This window comes from Rhopalosiphum padi, unplaced genomic scaffold (assembly GCF_020882245.1).
Source record: "Rhopalosiphum padi isolate XX-2018 unplaced genomic scaffold, ASM2088224v1 scaffold1, whole genome shotgun sequence".
NCBI lineage: Eukaryota > Metazoa > Arthropoda > Insecta > Hemiptera > Aphididae > Rhopalosiphum > Rhopalosiphum padi.
In genome coordinates this window covers 969,794-981,665 of record NW_026869996.1, presented here as the reverse complement: position 1 = coordinate 981,665, position 11,872 = coordinate 969,794, and the positions used below count along the sequence as shown (strand labels likewise).

The following is an 11,872-nucleotide window of genomic DNA, read 5'->3' as shown; positions in this document are numbered from 1 at the left end:
TTAGAAATTATAACTTGAATAAAACTAAGATTTCAAAATAGTAATTCACCACTAATAGAACAATTAATTTTTTTTCACGATCATACAATTTTCATTATTATTATAATTATAACAACAATTACTTATATAATAATTTTTATTATAAAAAATAAATTTATTAATATTAAAATCTCTGAAAATCAAATAATTGAATTTATCTGAACTACAACTCCACCAATTATTTTAATTTTTATTGCTATACCTTCACTTCACCTACTATACTTAATAGATGAAATTAAATGCCCAATTTTAACAATTAAAATTTTTGGTCATCAATGATTCTGATCATATGAATATTCAGATTTTTCAAATATTGAATTTGAATCTTATATAATAAATGAATTAAATAAAGAAAATTTTCGATTAATTGAAGTAGATAATAAAACTATTATCCCATTTAAATTTAATATTCGACTCTTAATTTCGTCAGACGATGTAATTCATTCATGAACAATTCCAAGTTTAGCTATTAAAATTGATGCAATCCCAGGACGAATAAATCAAATTAATCTTTTTATAAATCGACCAGGAATATACTTTGGACAATGCTCAGAAATTTGTGGTATTAATCACAGATTTATACCTATTCAAATTGAATCAATTAATTTAAATAAATTTATTTATTGAATTAAAAATTTTTAATTCATTAGATGACTGAAAAGCAAAGTAATGATCTCTTAAATCAAAATATAGTAAATTAGCAATTACTTCTAATGAAAGAGATTAGTTAAAGCATAACATTAATTTGTCAAATTAAAATTATTTATTAATATCACTTAATTCCTCAAATAGCACCAATTAATTGATTAATTTTATTCTTATTTTTTTTTTCTACATTTTATGTAATCATAAACTTACTATATTTTAATTTTATTAAAAACTTAAAAATTAATTTTTTTAAAAAAAATAACATAAAAAATTACAACAAATTTATTTAATATTTTTGACCCATCAACAACAATTTTTAATTTAGAAATAAATTGAATCAGAACTCTTTTAATCATTTTATTTATACCAAACTTTTTATGAATCTTACCAAATCGAATAAACTGATTATTATTTAAAATATTTAATATACTAAACAATGAAATACTAATACTTTATAAAATAAAAAAAACTAAATCTCCTGCATTTTTATTTATTTCACTTTTTATATTTATTCTACTTAATAATTTTTTTAGCTTATTCCCATATATTTTTTCATCATCAAGTCATATAGTATTTTCTGTTACTTTAGCTATTCCATTTTGAATATTTTTTATTATTTTGTCAACTTGTAAAAACACTAAAAATATAATTGCACACTTGATTCCTTTAAATACACCAATTTACCTAGCCCCATTAATAACAATTATTGAAACAATAAGAATTATTATTCGACCAATATCTCTTTCTATTCGTTTAACAGCTAATTTAATTGCAGGACATTTATTAATAACTCTATTAAATTTTAATTCACTTATAATTATTATTATTTTTATTCAAATATTTATAATAATTTTTGAATTATGCGTAGCTTTAATTCAAAGTTATGTATTCTCAATTCTTTCATCTTTATACTCTAGTGAATAATGATAAAAATTAATCAACCATATTTTATTTTAAGATTAAGTCCATGACCTATCTTAATAGCATTTAATACATTTAATTTAATAATTTCTAATATTATAATTATAAATTTTAAAATAAATATAATATCATTATTTAATCTACTAATAATTATTAGTATTTCTATCTTATGATGACGAGATGTAATTCGAGAAAGAACATTTCAAGGTAATCATAATTTTTATATTATAAATTTAATCAAATTTAGAATAATCTTATTTATTATCTCTGAAATATTTTTATTTATTTCTTTTTTTTGAAATTTTCTACACAATTCTTTAGCACCATCAATTGAACTAGGACTAAATTGACCACCAAAAAATATTATATTTTTCAATCCATTATTAATTCCTTTATTAAATACAATTATTTTATTAACATCAAGTTTTACTGTTACTTTAGCTCATCTTTACTTACTTAATAATTCTAAAAAAAAAACTATCATTTTTATAAATTTAACAATTATTTTAAGTATCTACTTTCTAATACTTCAAATATTAGAATATAAACAAGCTACATTTACATTCTCAGATTCAATTTTTGGTTCTTCTTTTTATATAGCAACAGGATTTCATGGTTTACATGTAATTATCGGAACAATTTTTTTAATTATCAATCTTATACGAATAATTAAACTTCACTTTTCTCATATTCATCATATCAGATTTGAATTAGGAGCTTGATATTGACATTTTATTGATATCATTTGACTATTTCTTTATATAACTTTTTATTGATGAAATAATTAATTTTATTAATATAAATTAGTATATTTGATTTCCAATCAAAAAGTTTAAAATTTAAATAAAATAATTATATTAAATTTAATTTCAATAATTGTAATATTTATTATTTTAATAATTCTTTTTATACTAATAATTATAATTAATATAAAAATAAAATTTAATTATAATAAGTCAGCACCCTTTGAATGTGGTTTTGACCCATTTAATAAATCACGAATCCCATTTTCATTAAATTTTTATTTAATTGCAATTATTTTTTTAATTTTTGATATCGAAATTTCAATTATTATACCAATAATTTTAAACTTTAAGATTTCAAACATAATTTACTTTAATTTAATGTTTATTATTTTTTTTATATTTATAATTATTACTATTTTTTATGAATGAAAATTTGGATCATTAAATTGAAAAATTTAAAGGATAATAGTTAAAATTTATAACATTTAATTTGCTTTTAAAAATTATTTTATAATTTATCTTAAATAAGAAGTAATAAATTACATATTAATTTCGACTTAATAATAGATTTTTTTAATCCTTATTTTTAATTGAAACCAACCAAAATAGAGGTTTATTACTGTTAATAATAATATTGAAAAAAAAATTCCAATTAAAAAGATTTTTAAAAAAGAAGCTGCTAACTATCTTTTAAAGCATTATTAATGTTTAATCTTTAAATATTTATTAGTTTAAAATAAAACATTATATTTTCAATATAAAAATAATATATTATTTATAAATAATTTTTTAAAAAATAAAATTTTTAAAAATTTGCAAAGGTAGCTACCTTACCATAAAAAAAAATTAAAATTAAATCAAAATTTTACCTTTTTTTAAAAACACAAAAATAACCTTAACTAAGATTTAGTCTTTATTTCAAAATAAAACTTTTTTTTTAAAAAATAAAATTTTTAAAAATTTGCAAAGGTAGCTACCTTACCATAAAAAAAAAATTAAAATTAAATCAAAATTTTACCTTTTTTTAAAAACACAAAAATAACCTTAACTAAGATTTAGTCTTTATTTCAAAATAAAACTTTTTTTTTAAAAAATAAAATTTTTAAAAATTTGCAAAGGTAGCTACCTTACCATAAAAAAAAATTAAAATTAAATCAAAATTTTACCTTTTTTTAAAAACACAAAAATAACCTTAACTAAGATTTAGTCTTTATTTCAAAATAAAACTTTTTTTTTAAAAAATAAAATTTTTAAAAATTTGCAAAGGTAGCTACCTTACCATAAAAAAAAATTAAAATTAAATCAAAATTTTACCTTTTTTTAAAAACACAAAAATAACCTTAACTAAGATTTAGTCTTTATTTCAAAATAAAACTTTTTTTTTAAAAAATAAAATTTTTAAAAATTTGCAAAGATAGCTACCTTACCATAAAAAAAAATTAAAATTAAATCAAAATTTTACCTTTTTTTAAAAACAAAAAAATAACCTTAACTAAGATTTAGTCTTTATTTCAAAATAAAACTTTTTTTTTAAAAAATAAAATTTTTTAAAAATTTGCAAAGGTAGCTACCTTACCATAAAAAAAAATTAAAATTAAATCAAAATTTTACCTTTTTTTAAAAACACAAAAATAACCTTAACTAAGATTTAGTCTTTATTTCAAAATAAAACTTTTTTTTTTAAAAAATAAAATTTTTAAAAATTTGCAAAGGTAGCTACCTTACCATAAAAAAAAATTAAAATTAAATCAAAATTTTACCTTTTTTTAAAAACACAAAAATAACCTTAACTAAGATTTAGTCTTTATTTCAAAATAAAACTTTTTTTTTAAAAAATAAAATTTTTAAAAATTTGCAAAGGTAGCTACCTTACCATAAAAAAAAATTAAAATTAAATCAAAATTTTACCTTTTTTTTAAAAACACAAAAATAACCTTAACTAAGATTTAGTCTTTATTTCAAAATAAAACTTTTTTTTTAAAAAATAAAATTTTTAAAAATTTGCAAAGATAGCTACCTTACCATAAAAAAAAATTAAAATTAAATCAAAATTTTACCTTTTTTTAAAAACAAAAAAATAACCTTAACTAAGATTTAGTCTTTATTTCAAAATAAAACTTTTTTTTAAAAAATAAAATTTTTAAAAATTTGCAAAGGTAGCTACCTTACCATAAAAAAAAATTAAAATTAAATCAAAATTTTACCTTTTTTTAAAAACACAAAAATAACCTTAACTAAGATTTAGTCTTTATTTCAAAATAAAACTTTTTTTTTAAAAAATAAAATTTTTAAAAATTTGCAAAGGTAGCTACCTTACCATAAAAAAAAATTAAAATTAAATCAAAATTTTACCTTTTTTTAAAAACACAAAAATAACCTTAACTAAGATTTAGTCTTTATTTCAAAATAAAACTTTTTTTTTAAAAAATAAAATTTTTAAAAATTTGCAAAGGTAGCTACCTTACCATAAAAAAAAAAATTAAAATTAAATCAAAATTTTACCTTTTTTTAAAAACACAAAAATAACCTTAACTAAGATTTAGTCTTTATTTCAAAATAAAACTTTTTTTTTAAAAAATAAAATTTTTAAAAATTTGCAAAGGTAGCTACCTTACCATAAAAAAAAATTAAAATTAAATCAAAATTTTACCTTTTTTTAAAAACACAAAAATAACCTTAACTAAGATTTAGTCTTTATTTCAAAATAAAACTTTTTTTTTAAAAAATAAAATTTTTAAAAATTTGCAAAGGTAGCTACCTTACCATAAAAAAAAATTAAAATTAAATCAAAATTTTACCTTTTTTTAAAAACACAAAAATAACCTTAACTAAGATTTAGTCTTTATTTCAAAATAAAACTTTTTTTTTTAAAAATAAAATTTTTAAAATTATTTAAAAAATTTAAATTTACCTTTATATCTTCAATATAATGCTCTATAATTAAGCTATTCAAATTTAATAATTAAAAAATAAAATAATTAAAAATCATAAAAAAAATAATAAAATATAAACCTTATAACTATTTAAAAAAATATTTTGACTAAATAAAATTAATTTTTTAAAAAAAAAAATTAAACCTCTATTTAAATTATATTCAATTCAACCAACCTCGAAAACTTTTAAAGAAAAAAAACCAACATAAAGAAAATTATTTAAAAAAAAATTAACCTTAAAAAATAATAAATTTCATATTATACCAAAAAAAAAAACATTAAATAAAGAAATAAAATAACTTATAGAAAATAAAAAATTATTAAGTTCAAAAAAAAAATCAAATTCTAAAAAATAAAATTAAAACTCTTAAAATTTTAAATTTAAATTCTAATAAAATTAAATCAAACTTATAAAATATCAATCATATAAAAAAAGAACCAAAAAAAATTATAATAAATCTAATAAATATTATTCTAATAATCAAAATTTTTCTTTCAAATTTAACAATTATTATATAATTATATATAGAAAAATTTATTATTATTAAATAATAAATTACACGAATAGAATAAAAAAAAGTTAAAAAAAAAGAAAATAAAAAAAAAAAAAAAAAAAAAAAAAATTTAAATTTATTATTAAAAAATATTCAAAAATTAAATCCTTTGAATAAAAACTACAAAAAAAAGGAAAACCACATAAAGACATTAAAGTAAATATAAAAATTAAACCACAAAAAGGTAAATAATCAATTAAACCACCCATTTTACGAATATCTTGATTATTATTTATATTTAAAATTAAAATCCCAGCTCTTAAAAATATTATAGATTTAAATAAAGCATGTATTAATAAATAAAAAAAACATATATCAATTTTACCTAAACATAAAATTATAAATATAAATCTTATTTGTCTTAAAGTAGAAAAAGCAATAATTTTCTTTAAATCAAATTCAAAAATTGCATTCAAACCAGCTATTAATATTGTCAAACAAGAAATTACTATTAAATAATTTAAAAAAGAAAAATTTAAAAAAATTTCATTAAAACGAATTATTAAGTAAATACCAGCAGTAACTAAAGTAGAAGAATGAACTAATGAAGAAACAGGAGTAGGGGCTGCTATAGCTAAAGGAAGTCAAGAAGAAAAAGGAATCTGAGCTCTCTTAGTTAAAGAAGCTATTATAATTATCAATATAATAAAAAATAAATAATTTAAATTAACATAATAATCAATTAAAATAAAATTTCAAGAACCAAAATTTAATATTCAAATTATAGATATAATAATAAATAAATCACCTAAACGATTTAAAATAACTGTTACTAAACCTGAACTATAAGATTTTTTATTTTGATAAAAAACAACTAAACAAAAAGAAACCATCCCTAAACCATCCCAACCTAATAAAATTCTAATCAAATTAGGACTAATAACCAAAAAAAATATAAATATAATAAAAAAATTTATTAATATTAAAAATCGACTCTTATTAAAATCATAATTTATATATTCTATACTATATAATAAAATTATAGAAGAAATTAAAAAAAACAAAAGAAATAAATATTAAAGATATTCAATCTATTAAAATAACATATAAAACTATACAAGAATTAAAAAAAAAAAATATATATTCAATAAAATAAAATTTATCAAAATAAATCATTAATAAACCTATAATAAAAAAAAACTACAAATAAAATAAAATAAAAAAAAAAAAAAAAAAAAAAAAAAATTAAATTTAATTATTTAAATATAAAAATATAATCTTTAATTCCACAAATTAATATTTTAAATAAACTATTTAAATAACAAAATAATTCTATAATTAAAAAAATTAAATTTAATGGAACTCAATGCATAAATAATAATATATATTCTCTTAAATTAATATAAACTAAATAATTTATATTAAAAAATAATTTACCATATTGAGTATATAAATATAAATATAAACTATATAAAAATATTAAAATTATAATTAAAAAATATAATATATAAAAATAATCTAATCAAATTATTAAACTAATTAATAAAAATAATTCACCAAATAAATTTAAAGATGGGGGAAAAGATATATTTGAAGAACATAATAAAAAATCACCAAAATGATAAAACAGGATAAATATTAATTAAACCCTTATTTAAAAATAAACTTCGACTTTTTAAAACGTAAATAACAAATATTTCTTAAACAAAATAAACCAGAAGAACATAAACCATGGCCAAATATTAAAATTAATGAACCAAAATAACCACAATTATTTAAAGTTAAAAACCCAATAATTACTAAAGCTATATGAACAACAGAAGAATAAGCAATCAAAATTTTTAAGTCTCTCTGAAAAAAACAAACTAATCTTAAAACCAATATACCTAATAAACATAAAGAAATAAATAAATAATTAAATTTTAAGTTAACTTTAAAAACTAATATTAAAACATGATAAATACCAAAACCACCTAATTTTAATATAATCCCAGCTAAAATTATTTGAACCACTAATAGGAGCCTCAACATGAGCCTTTGGAAGTCAAATATGAAATATAAATAAAGGTATCTTAACTAAAAAAATTATTATTAAAAATAAATAATAATAAAAATTTAAATTATATAAGTAATCATAATAATATATAAATATAAAATTAAAATTATTTAAACTCAATAAACAAGAAAAAAAAGGTAAAGAAAAAAAAATTATATAAATAAATAAATAAAAACCAGCCTTAAAACGCTCATATTGATAACCTCAACCATAAATTAAAATAATAACAGGAATTAAATTAATTTCATAAAAAATATAAAATAAAATAAAATTATTTCTAAAAAAACAAAAATAAAAAATAATAATAAAAATAAATATTAAAAAATTAAAATACTTTAAATAATTATTCTTAAGACTAAATCTAGAAATATAAACTAATCTAATAATTCAAACACCTAATATAAATATCAAATAAGAAAATATATCTATACCAAATAAATAACTAACATTTAAAAATAATTAAACATAGGTATCTTGAAATATATAAAAAAAAAAAAAAAAAAAAAAAAATTCTGGGCTAATCATCATCTTTTAAAATTAAGACTAAAAAAAATCATACTAAATAAAATTAATATTAAAATTATTAACATTGTAAAATTATTAATGACTTTAAGTAATCATTACCATATATACGAACTATTAAAATCAAAATTGTTAAACCTAAAACTCTTTCACTAATACAAAAAATAAAAAAAATTAATAATAAAACATATTGTTTAATAAATATTATTAAATTTAATAAAAATAATAAGATAAAATTAATAAATAAATATTCTAATCCTAAAAGTATTATTAATAAATGATTAAAATTAAAAATATAAAATAAAACTCCAGAAAATAATATAAATATTAATACTAAAATAAATAAATTTATCATTTTAATAGTTTAAAAAAAACATTGATATTGTAAATCAAAATTATAAAATTATTTAAAATAAATCAGTATAAATATATACATATTATCATTAATCTCCAAAATTAATATTTTAATTAAAATATATACTGAATTTTAAAATTTATTTTTATTAACTAATTTAACCATAGCAATTTTATTAACTATAATAAAATCACCAATTAGATCAAACTTAATCATTTTAATTCAAACTATAACTTTAACATTAATAATTAATATAATTACTAAAACAGCATGAATTTCATTTATAGTATTTATCTTATACATTGGAGGATTAATAATTATTTTTTTATATATTTCAAGAATTGCTTTTAATGAATTAAATATTAATAAAAAATTATAAAATTATAATTTATAAATTAACATTAATTTTAATGTTAATCTTTTATTTAAAATTAAATCTCAATCTTGAAAATTTCAATTATGAAAATAAATTTATATTTGAAGATAATTTTAATTTATTAAATATATTCATAATACCAAATAATTTAATAATTTATTTAATTATCTTAATCCTTTTTTTTATATTAATTTTAATTATTTGAATACTAAAAATTAATAAAGGACCAATTCGACAAAAAAATAATTAATGAAAAAAAATATACTAAAAACTTTATCCCCAATATTAAATTTACCTACACCAGCTAGAATTAGTTTTATATGAAATTTTGGATCTTTATTAATAATTTGTTTAATTAATCAAATTTTAACAGGATTATTTTTAGCCTTCCATTATAAAACAGATATTAATTTAGCTTTTCAAAGAATTATTAATATAAATCGAAATATTAACTTTGGATGATTAATCCGATCTTTCCATGCAAATGGGGGCTTCTATATTTTTTATTATAATTTATATTCATATTAGACGAGGTATCTATATAAATTCTTTCAACTTTAAAATAACATGAATTATTGGAGTAATTTTATTATTATTAACAATAATAACAGCATTTGTAGGTTATGTATTACCATGAGGACAAATATCATTTTGGGGGGGCAACAGTAATCACAAATTTATTATCAGCAATTCCTTATTTAGGAAATTCAATTGTTATTTGAATTTGAGGGGGATTCTCAATTAATAATGCTACATTAACACGATTTTTCTCAATCCATTTTATTTTACCATTTATTATTATTTTATTTACTTTTATTCACTTATTCTTTCTTCATTTAACAGGTTCTAATAATCCACTAGGAATTAATAGAAATTTTGATAAAATTACTTTTTCTCCATATTTTCTAATTAAAGATTTAATTGGATTAATCATATTTATATGAATATTTTTTATTTTAGCTTTAATTTTTCCATACCTACTAAATGATCACAATAATTTTATTATAGCAAATTCAATAATTACACCAAATCACATTCAACCAGAATGATATTTTTTATTTTCTTATTCAATTTTACGAGCAATCCCTAATAAATTAGGAGGGGTTATTGCTTTAATACTTTCAATTTTAATTTTATTAATCTTACCTATATTAAACAATAAAAATTTTTTAAGAAATAAATTTTACCCATTAAATAAATTTTTATTCTGAATATTTATTATAACATTTTTTATTTTAACCTGAATTGGGATACAACCAGTTGAATACCCATTTATTACAACAGGGCAAATTTTTACAACAATTTATTTTTCTTACTTTTTCATTAACTTTTATATCATAAAGTTATGAGATAAATTATTAATTTAGTTAATTAATTTATTTAAAATATTTATTTTGAAAATAAAAAATAGAATTTAATTCTATTAACTTAATACTTAAATTAATGATATAAGTTAAATAATTTAATAGAAAAATTAAAGACAAATAAAAATAAAGACAAAGGTAAAATTAATTTCCAAACTAAATATATTAATTTATCATAACGAAATCGTGGTAAAAACCCACGTAATCAAATAACTATAAATATAAAAATCAAAATAAAAATATTTAAATAAAATTTATTTATTATCAAACCAAAAAACATTTCACATAATAGTATCCCTATAAATATAATTCTTATATATTCAGATATAAAAATAAAAATAAAAGATAAACTTCTAAATTCAATATTAAATCCAGAAACTAATTCTGATTCACCCTCAGAAAAATCAAAAGGAGAACGATTTATTTCAGCTAAAAATCTAATTAATAATAAAATAAACAAAAAAAAAAGAAAAAAAAAAAAATTTTAAATTAATTTGATAGATATAAAAATCATTTAAATTAAAACTATTAATTAAAAATATTAAATTTATAATAATAATTATTATTCTAACTTCATATGAAATCATTTGAGAAATAAACCGAATTATACCTAAAACTGAATAATTAGAATTCGAAGATCATCTAATTATTAAAAAAATATAAACTATTAAACTTGAACAACAAAATATATAAATTAAACCAAATCCTATAATATAGTTCATACCAATATAAGGATAAATAAATCAAAAAAAAATTGAAATTAATAAACCCAATAAAGGAGAAATTATAAAAATAAAAAAATTTATATTACTCGGATAATTAACTTCTTTAAAAAATAATTTTAACCCATCACCTATAGGTTGAAAAAATACCTTTAATCAAAAACTTATTCGGACCTTTACGTAATTGAATATAACCTAAAACTTTACGCTCTAATAAAGTAAAAAAAGCAACTCTTATAAAAACTATTAAAAATAAAATCAAAAAATTAATAATTATAACAAATATAAAAATTACTATCTATAATAAAAATTATATAATTAAATTCTAAATTTAACACAATTATCTGCCAAAATAGTTAAATTATTTTTATTCATTTAATAAAAATTTAATTTAATTATTTAATCCTTTCGTACTAAAACAAATTAATTTTTAAAAGATAGAAACCAACCTGGCTTACACCGGTTTGAACTCAAATCATGTAAGAATTTAAAGGTCGAACAGACCTAATACTTAAAATTTTGCACCTAAGATTAATCTTAATTCAACATCGAGGTCGCAAACTAATTTTTAAATTTGGACTTAAAAAATTAATTACGCTGTTATCCCTAAAGTAACTTTTTCCTTTAATTAAAAATTTTAATTCAAAAATTCATTAAATAATGTTAAATTTTAAAAAAAGTTTATTAATTTTTTTT

At 16.2% G+C, this 11,872-nt stretch overlaps 4 pseudogenes across 2 annotated transcripts; 2 read left to right on the top strand and 2 right to left on the bottom strand.

The window, feature by feature from the left end:
• On the top strand, nt 1–683 carry LOC132931380 (cytochrome c oxidase subunit 2-like; annotated as a pseudogene).
• A 684-nt stretch (nt 684–1,367) lies between these two features.
• Nucleotides 1,368–6,972, bottom strand: LOC132931164 (NADH-ubiquinone oxidoreductase chain 5-like; annotated as a pseudogene).
• Nucleotides 6,973–9,324: 2,352 nt separating this feature from the next.
• LOC132931436 (cytochrome b-like) lies at nt 9,325–10,456 on the top strand (annotated as a pseudogene). Its single transcript, XR_009662616.1, has one exon. The product of XR_009662616.1 is annotated as a cytochrome b-like (transcript).
• Nucleotides 9,855–11,462, bottom strand: LOC132931437 (NADH-ubiquinone oxidoreductase chain 1-like; annotated as a pseudogene). Its single transcript, XR_009662617.1, has one exon. The product of XR_009662617.1 is annotated as an NADH-ubiquinone oxidoreductase chain 1-like (transcript).
• Between the last annotated feature and the right edge of the window lie 410 nt (nt 11,463–11,872).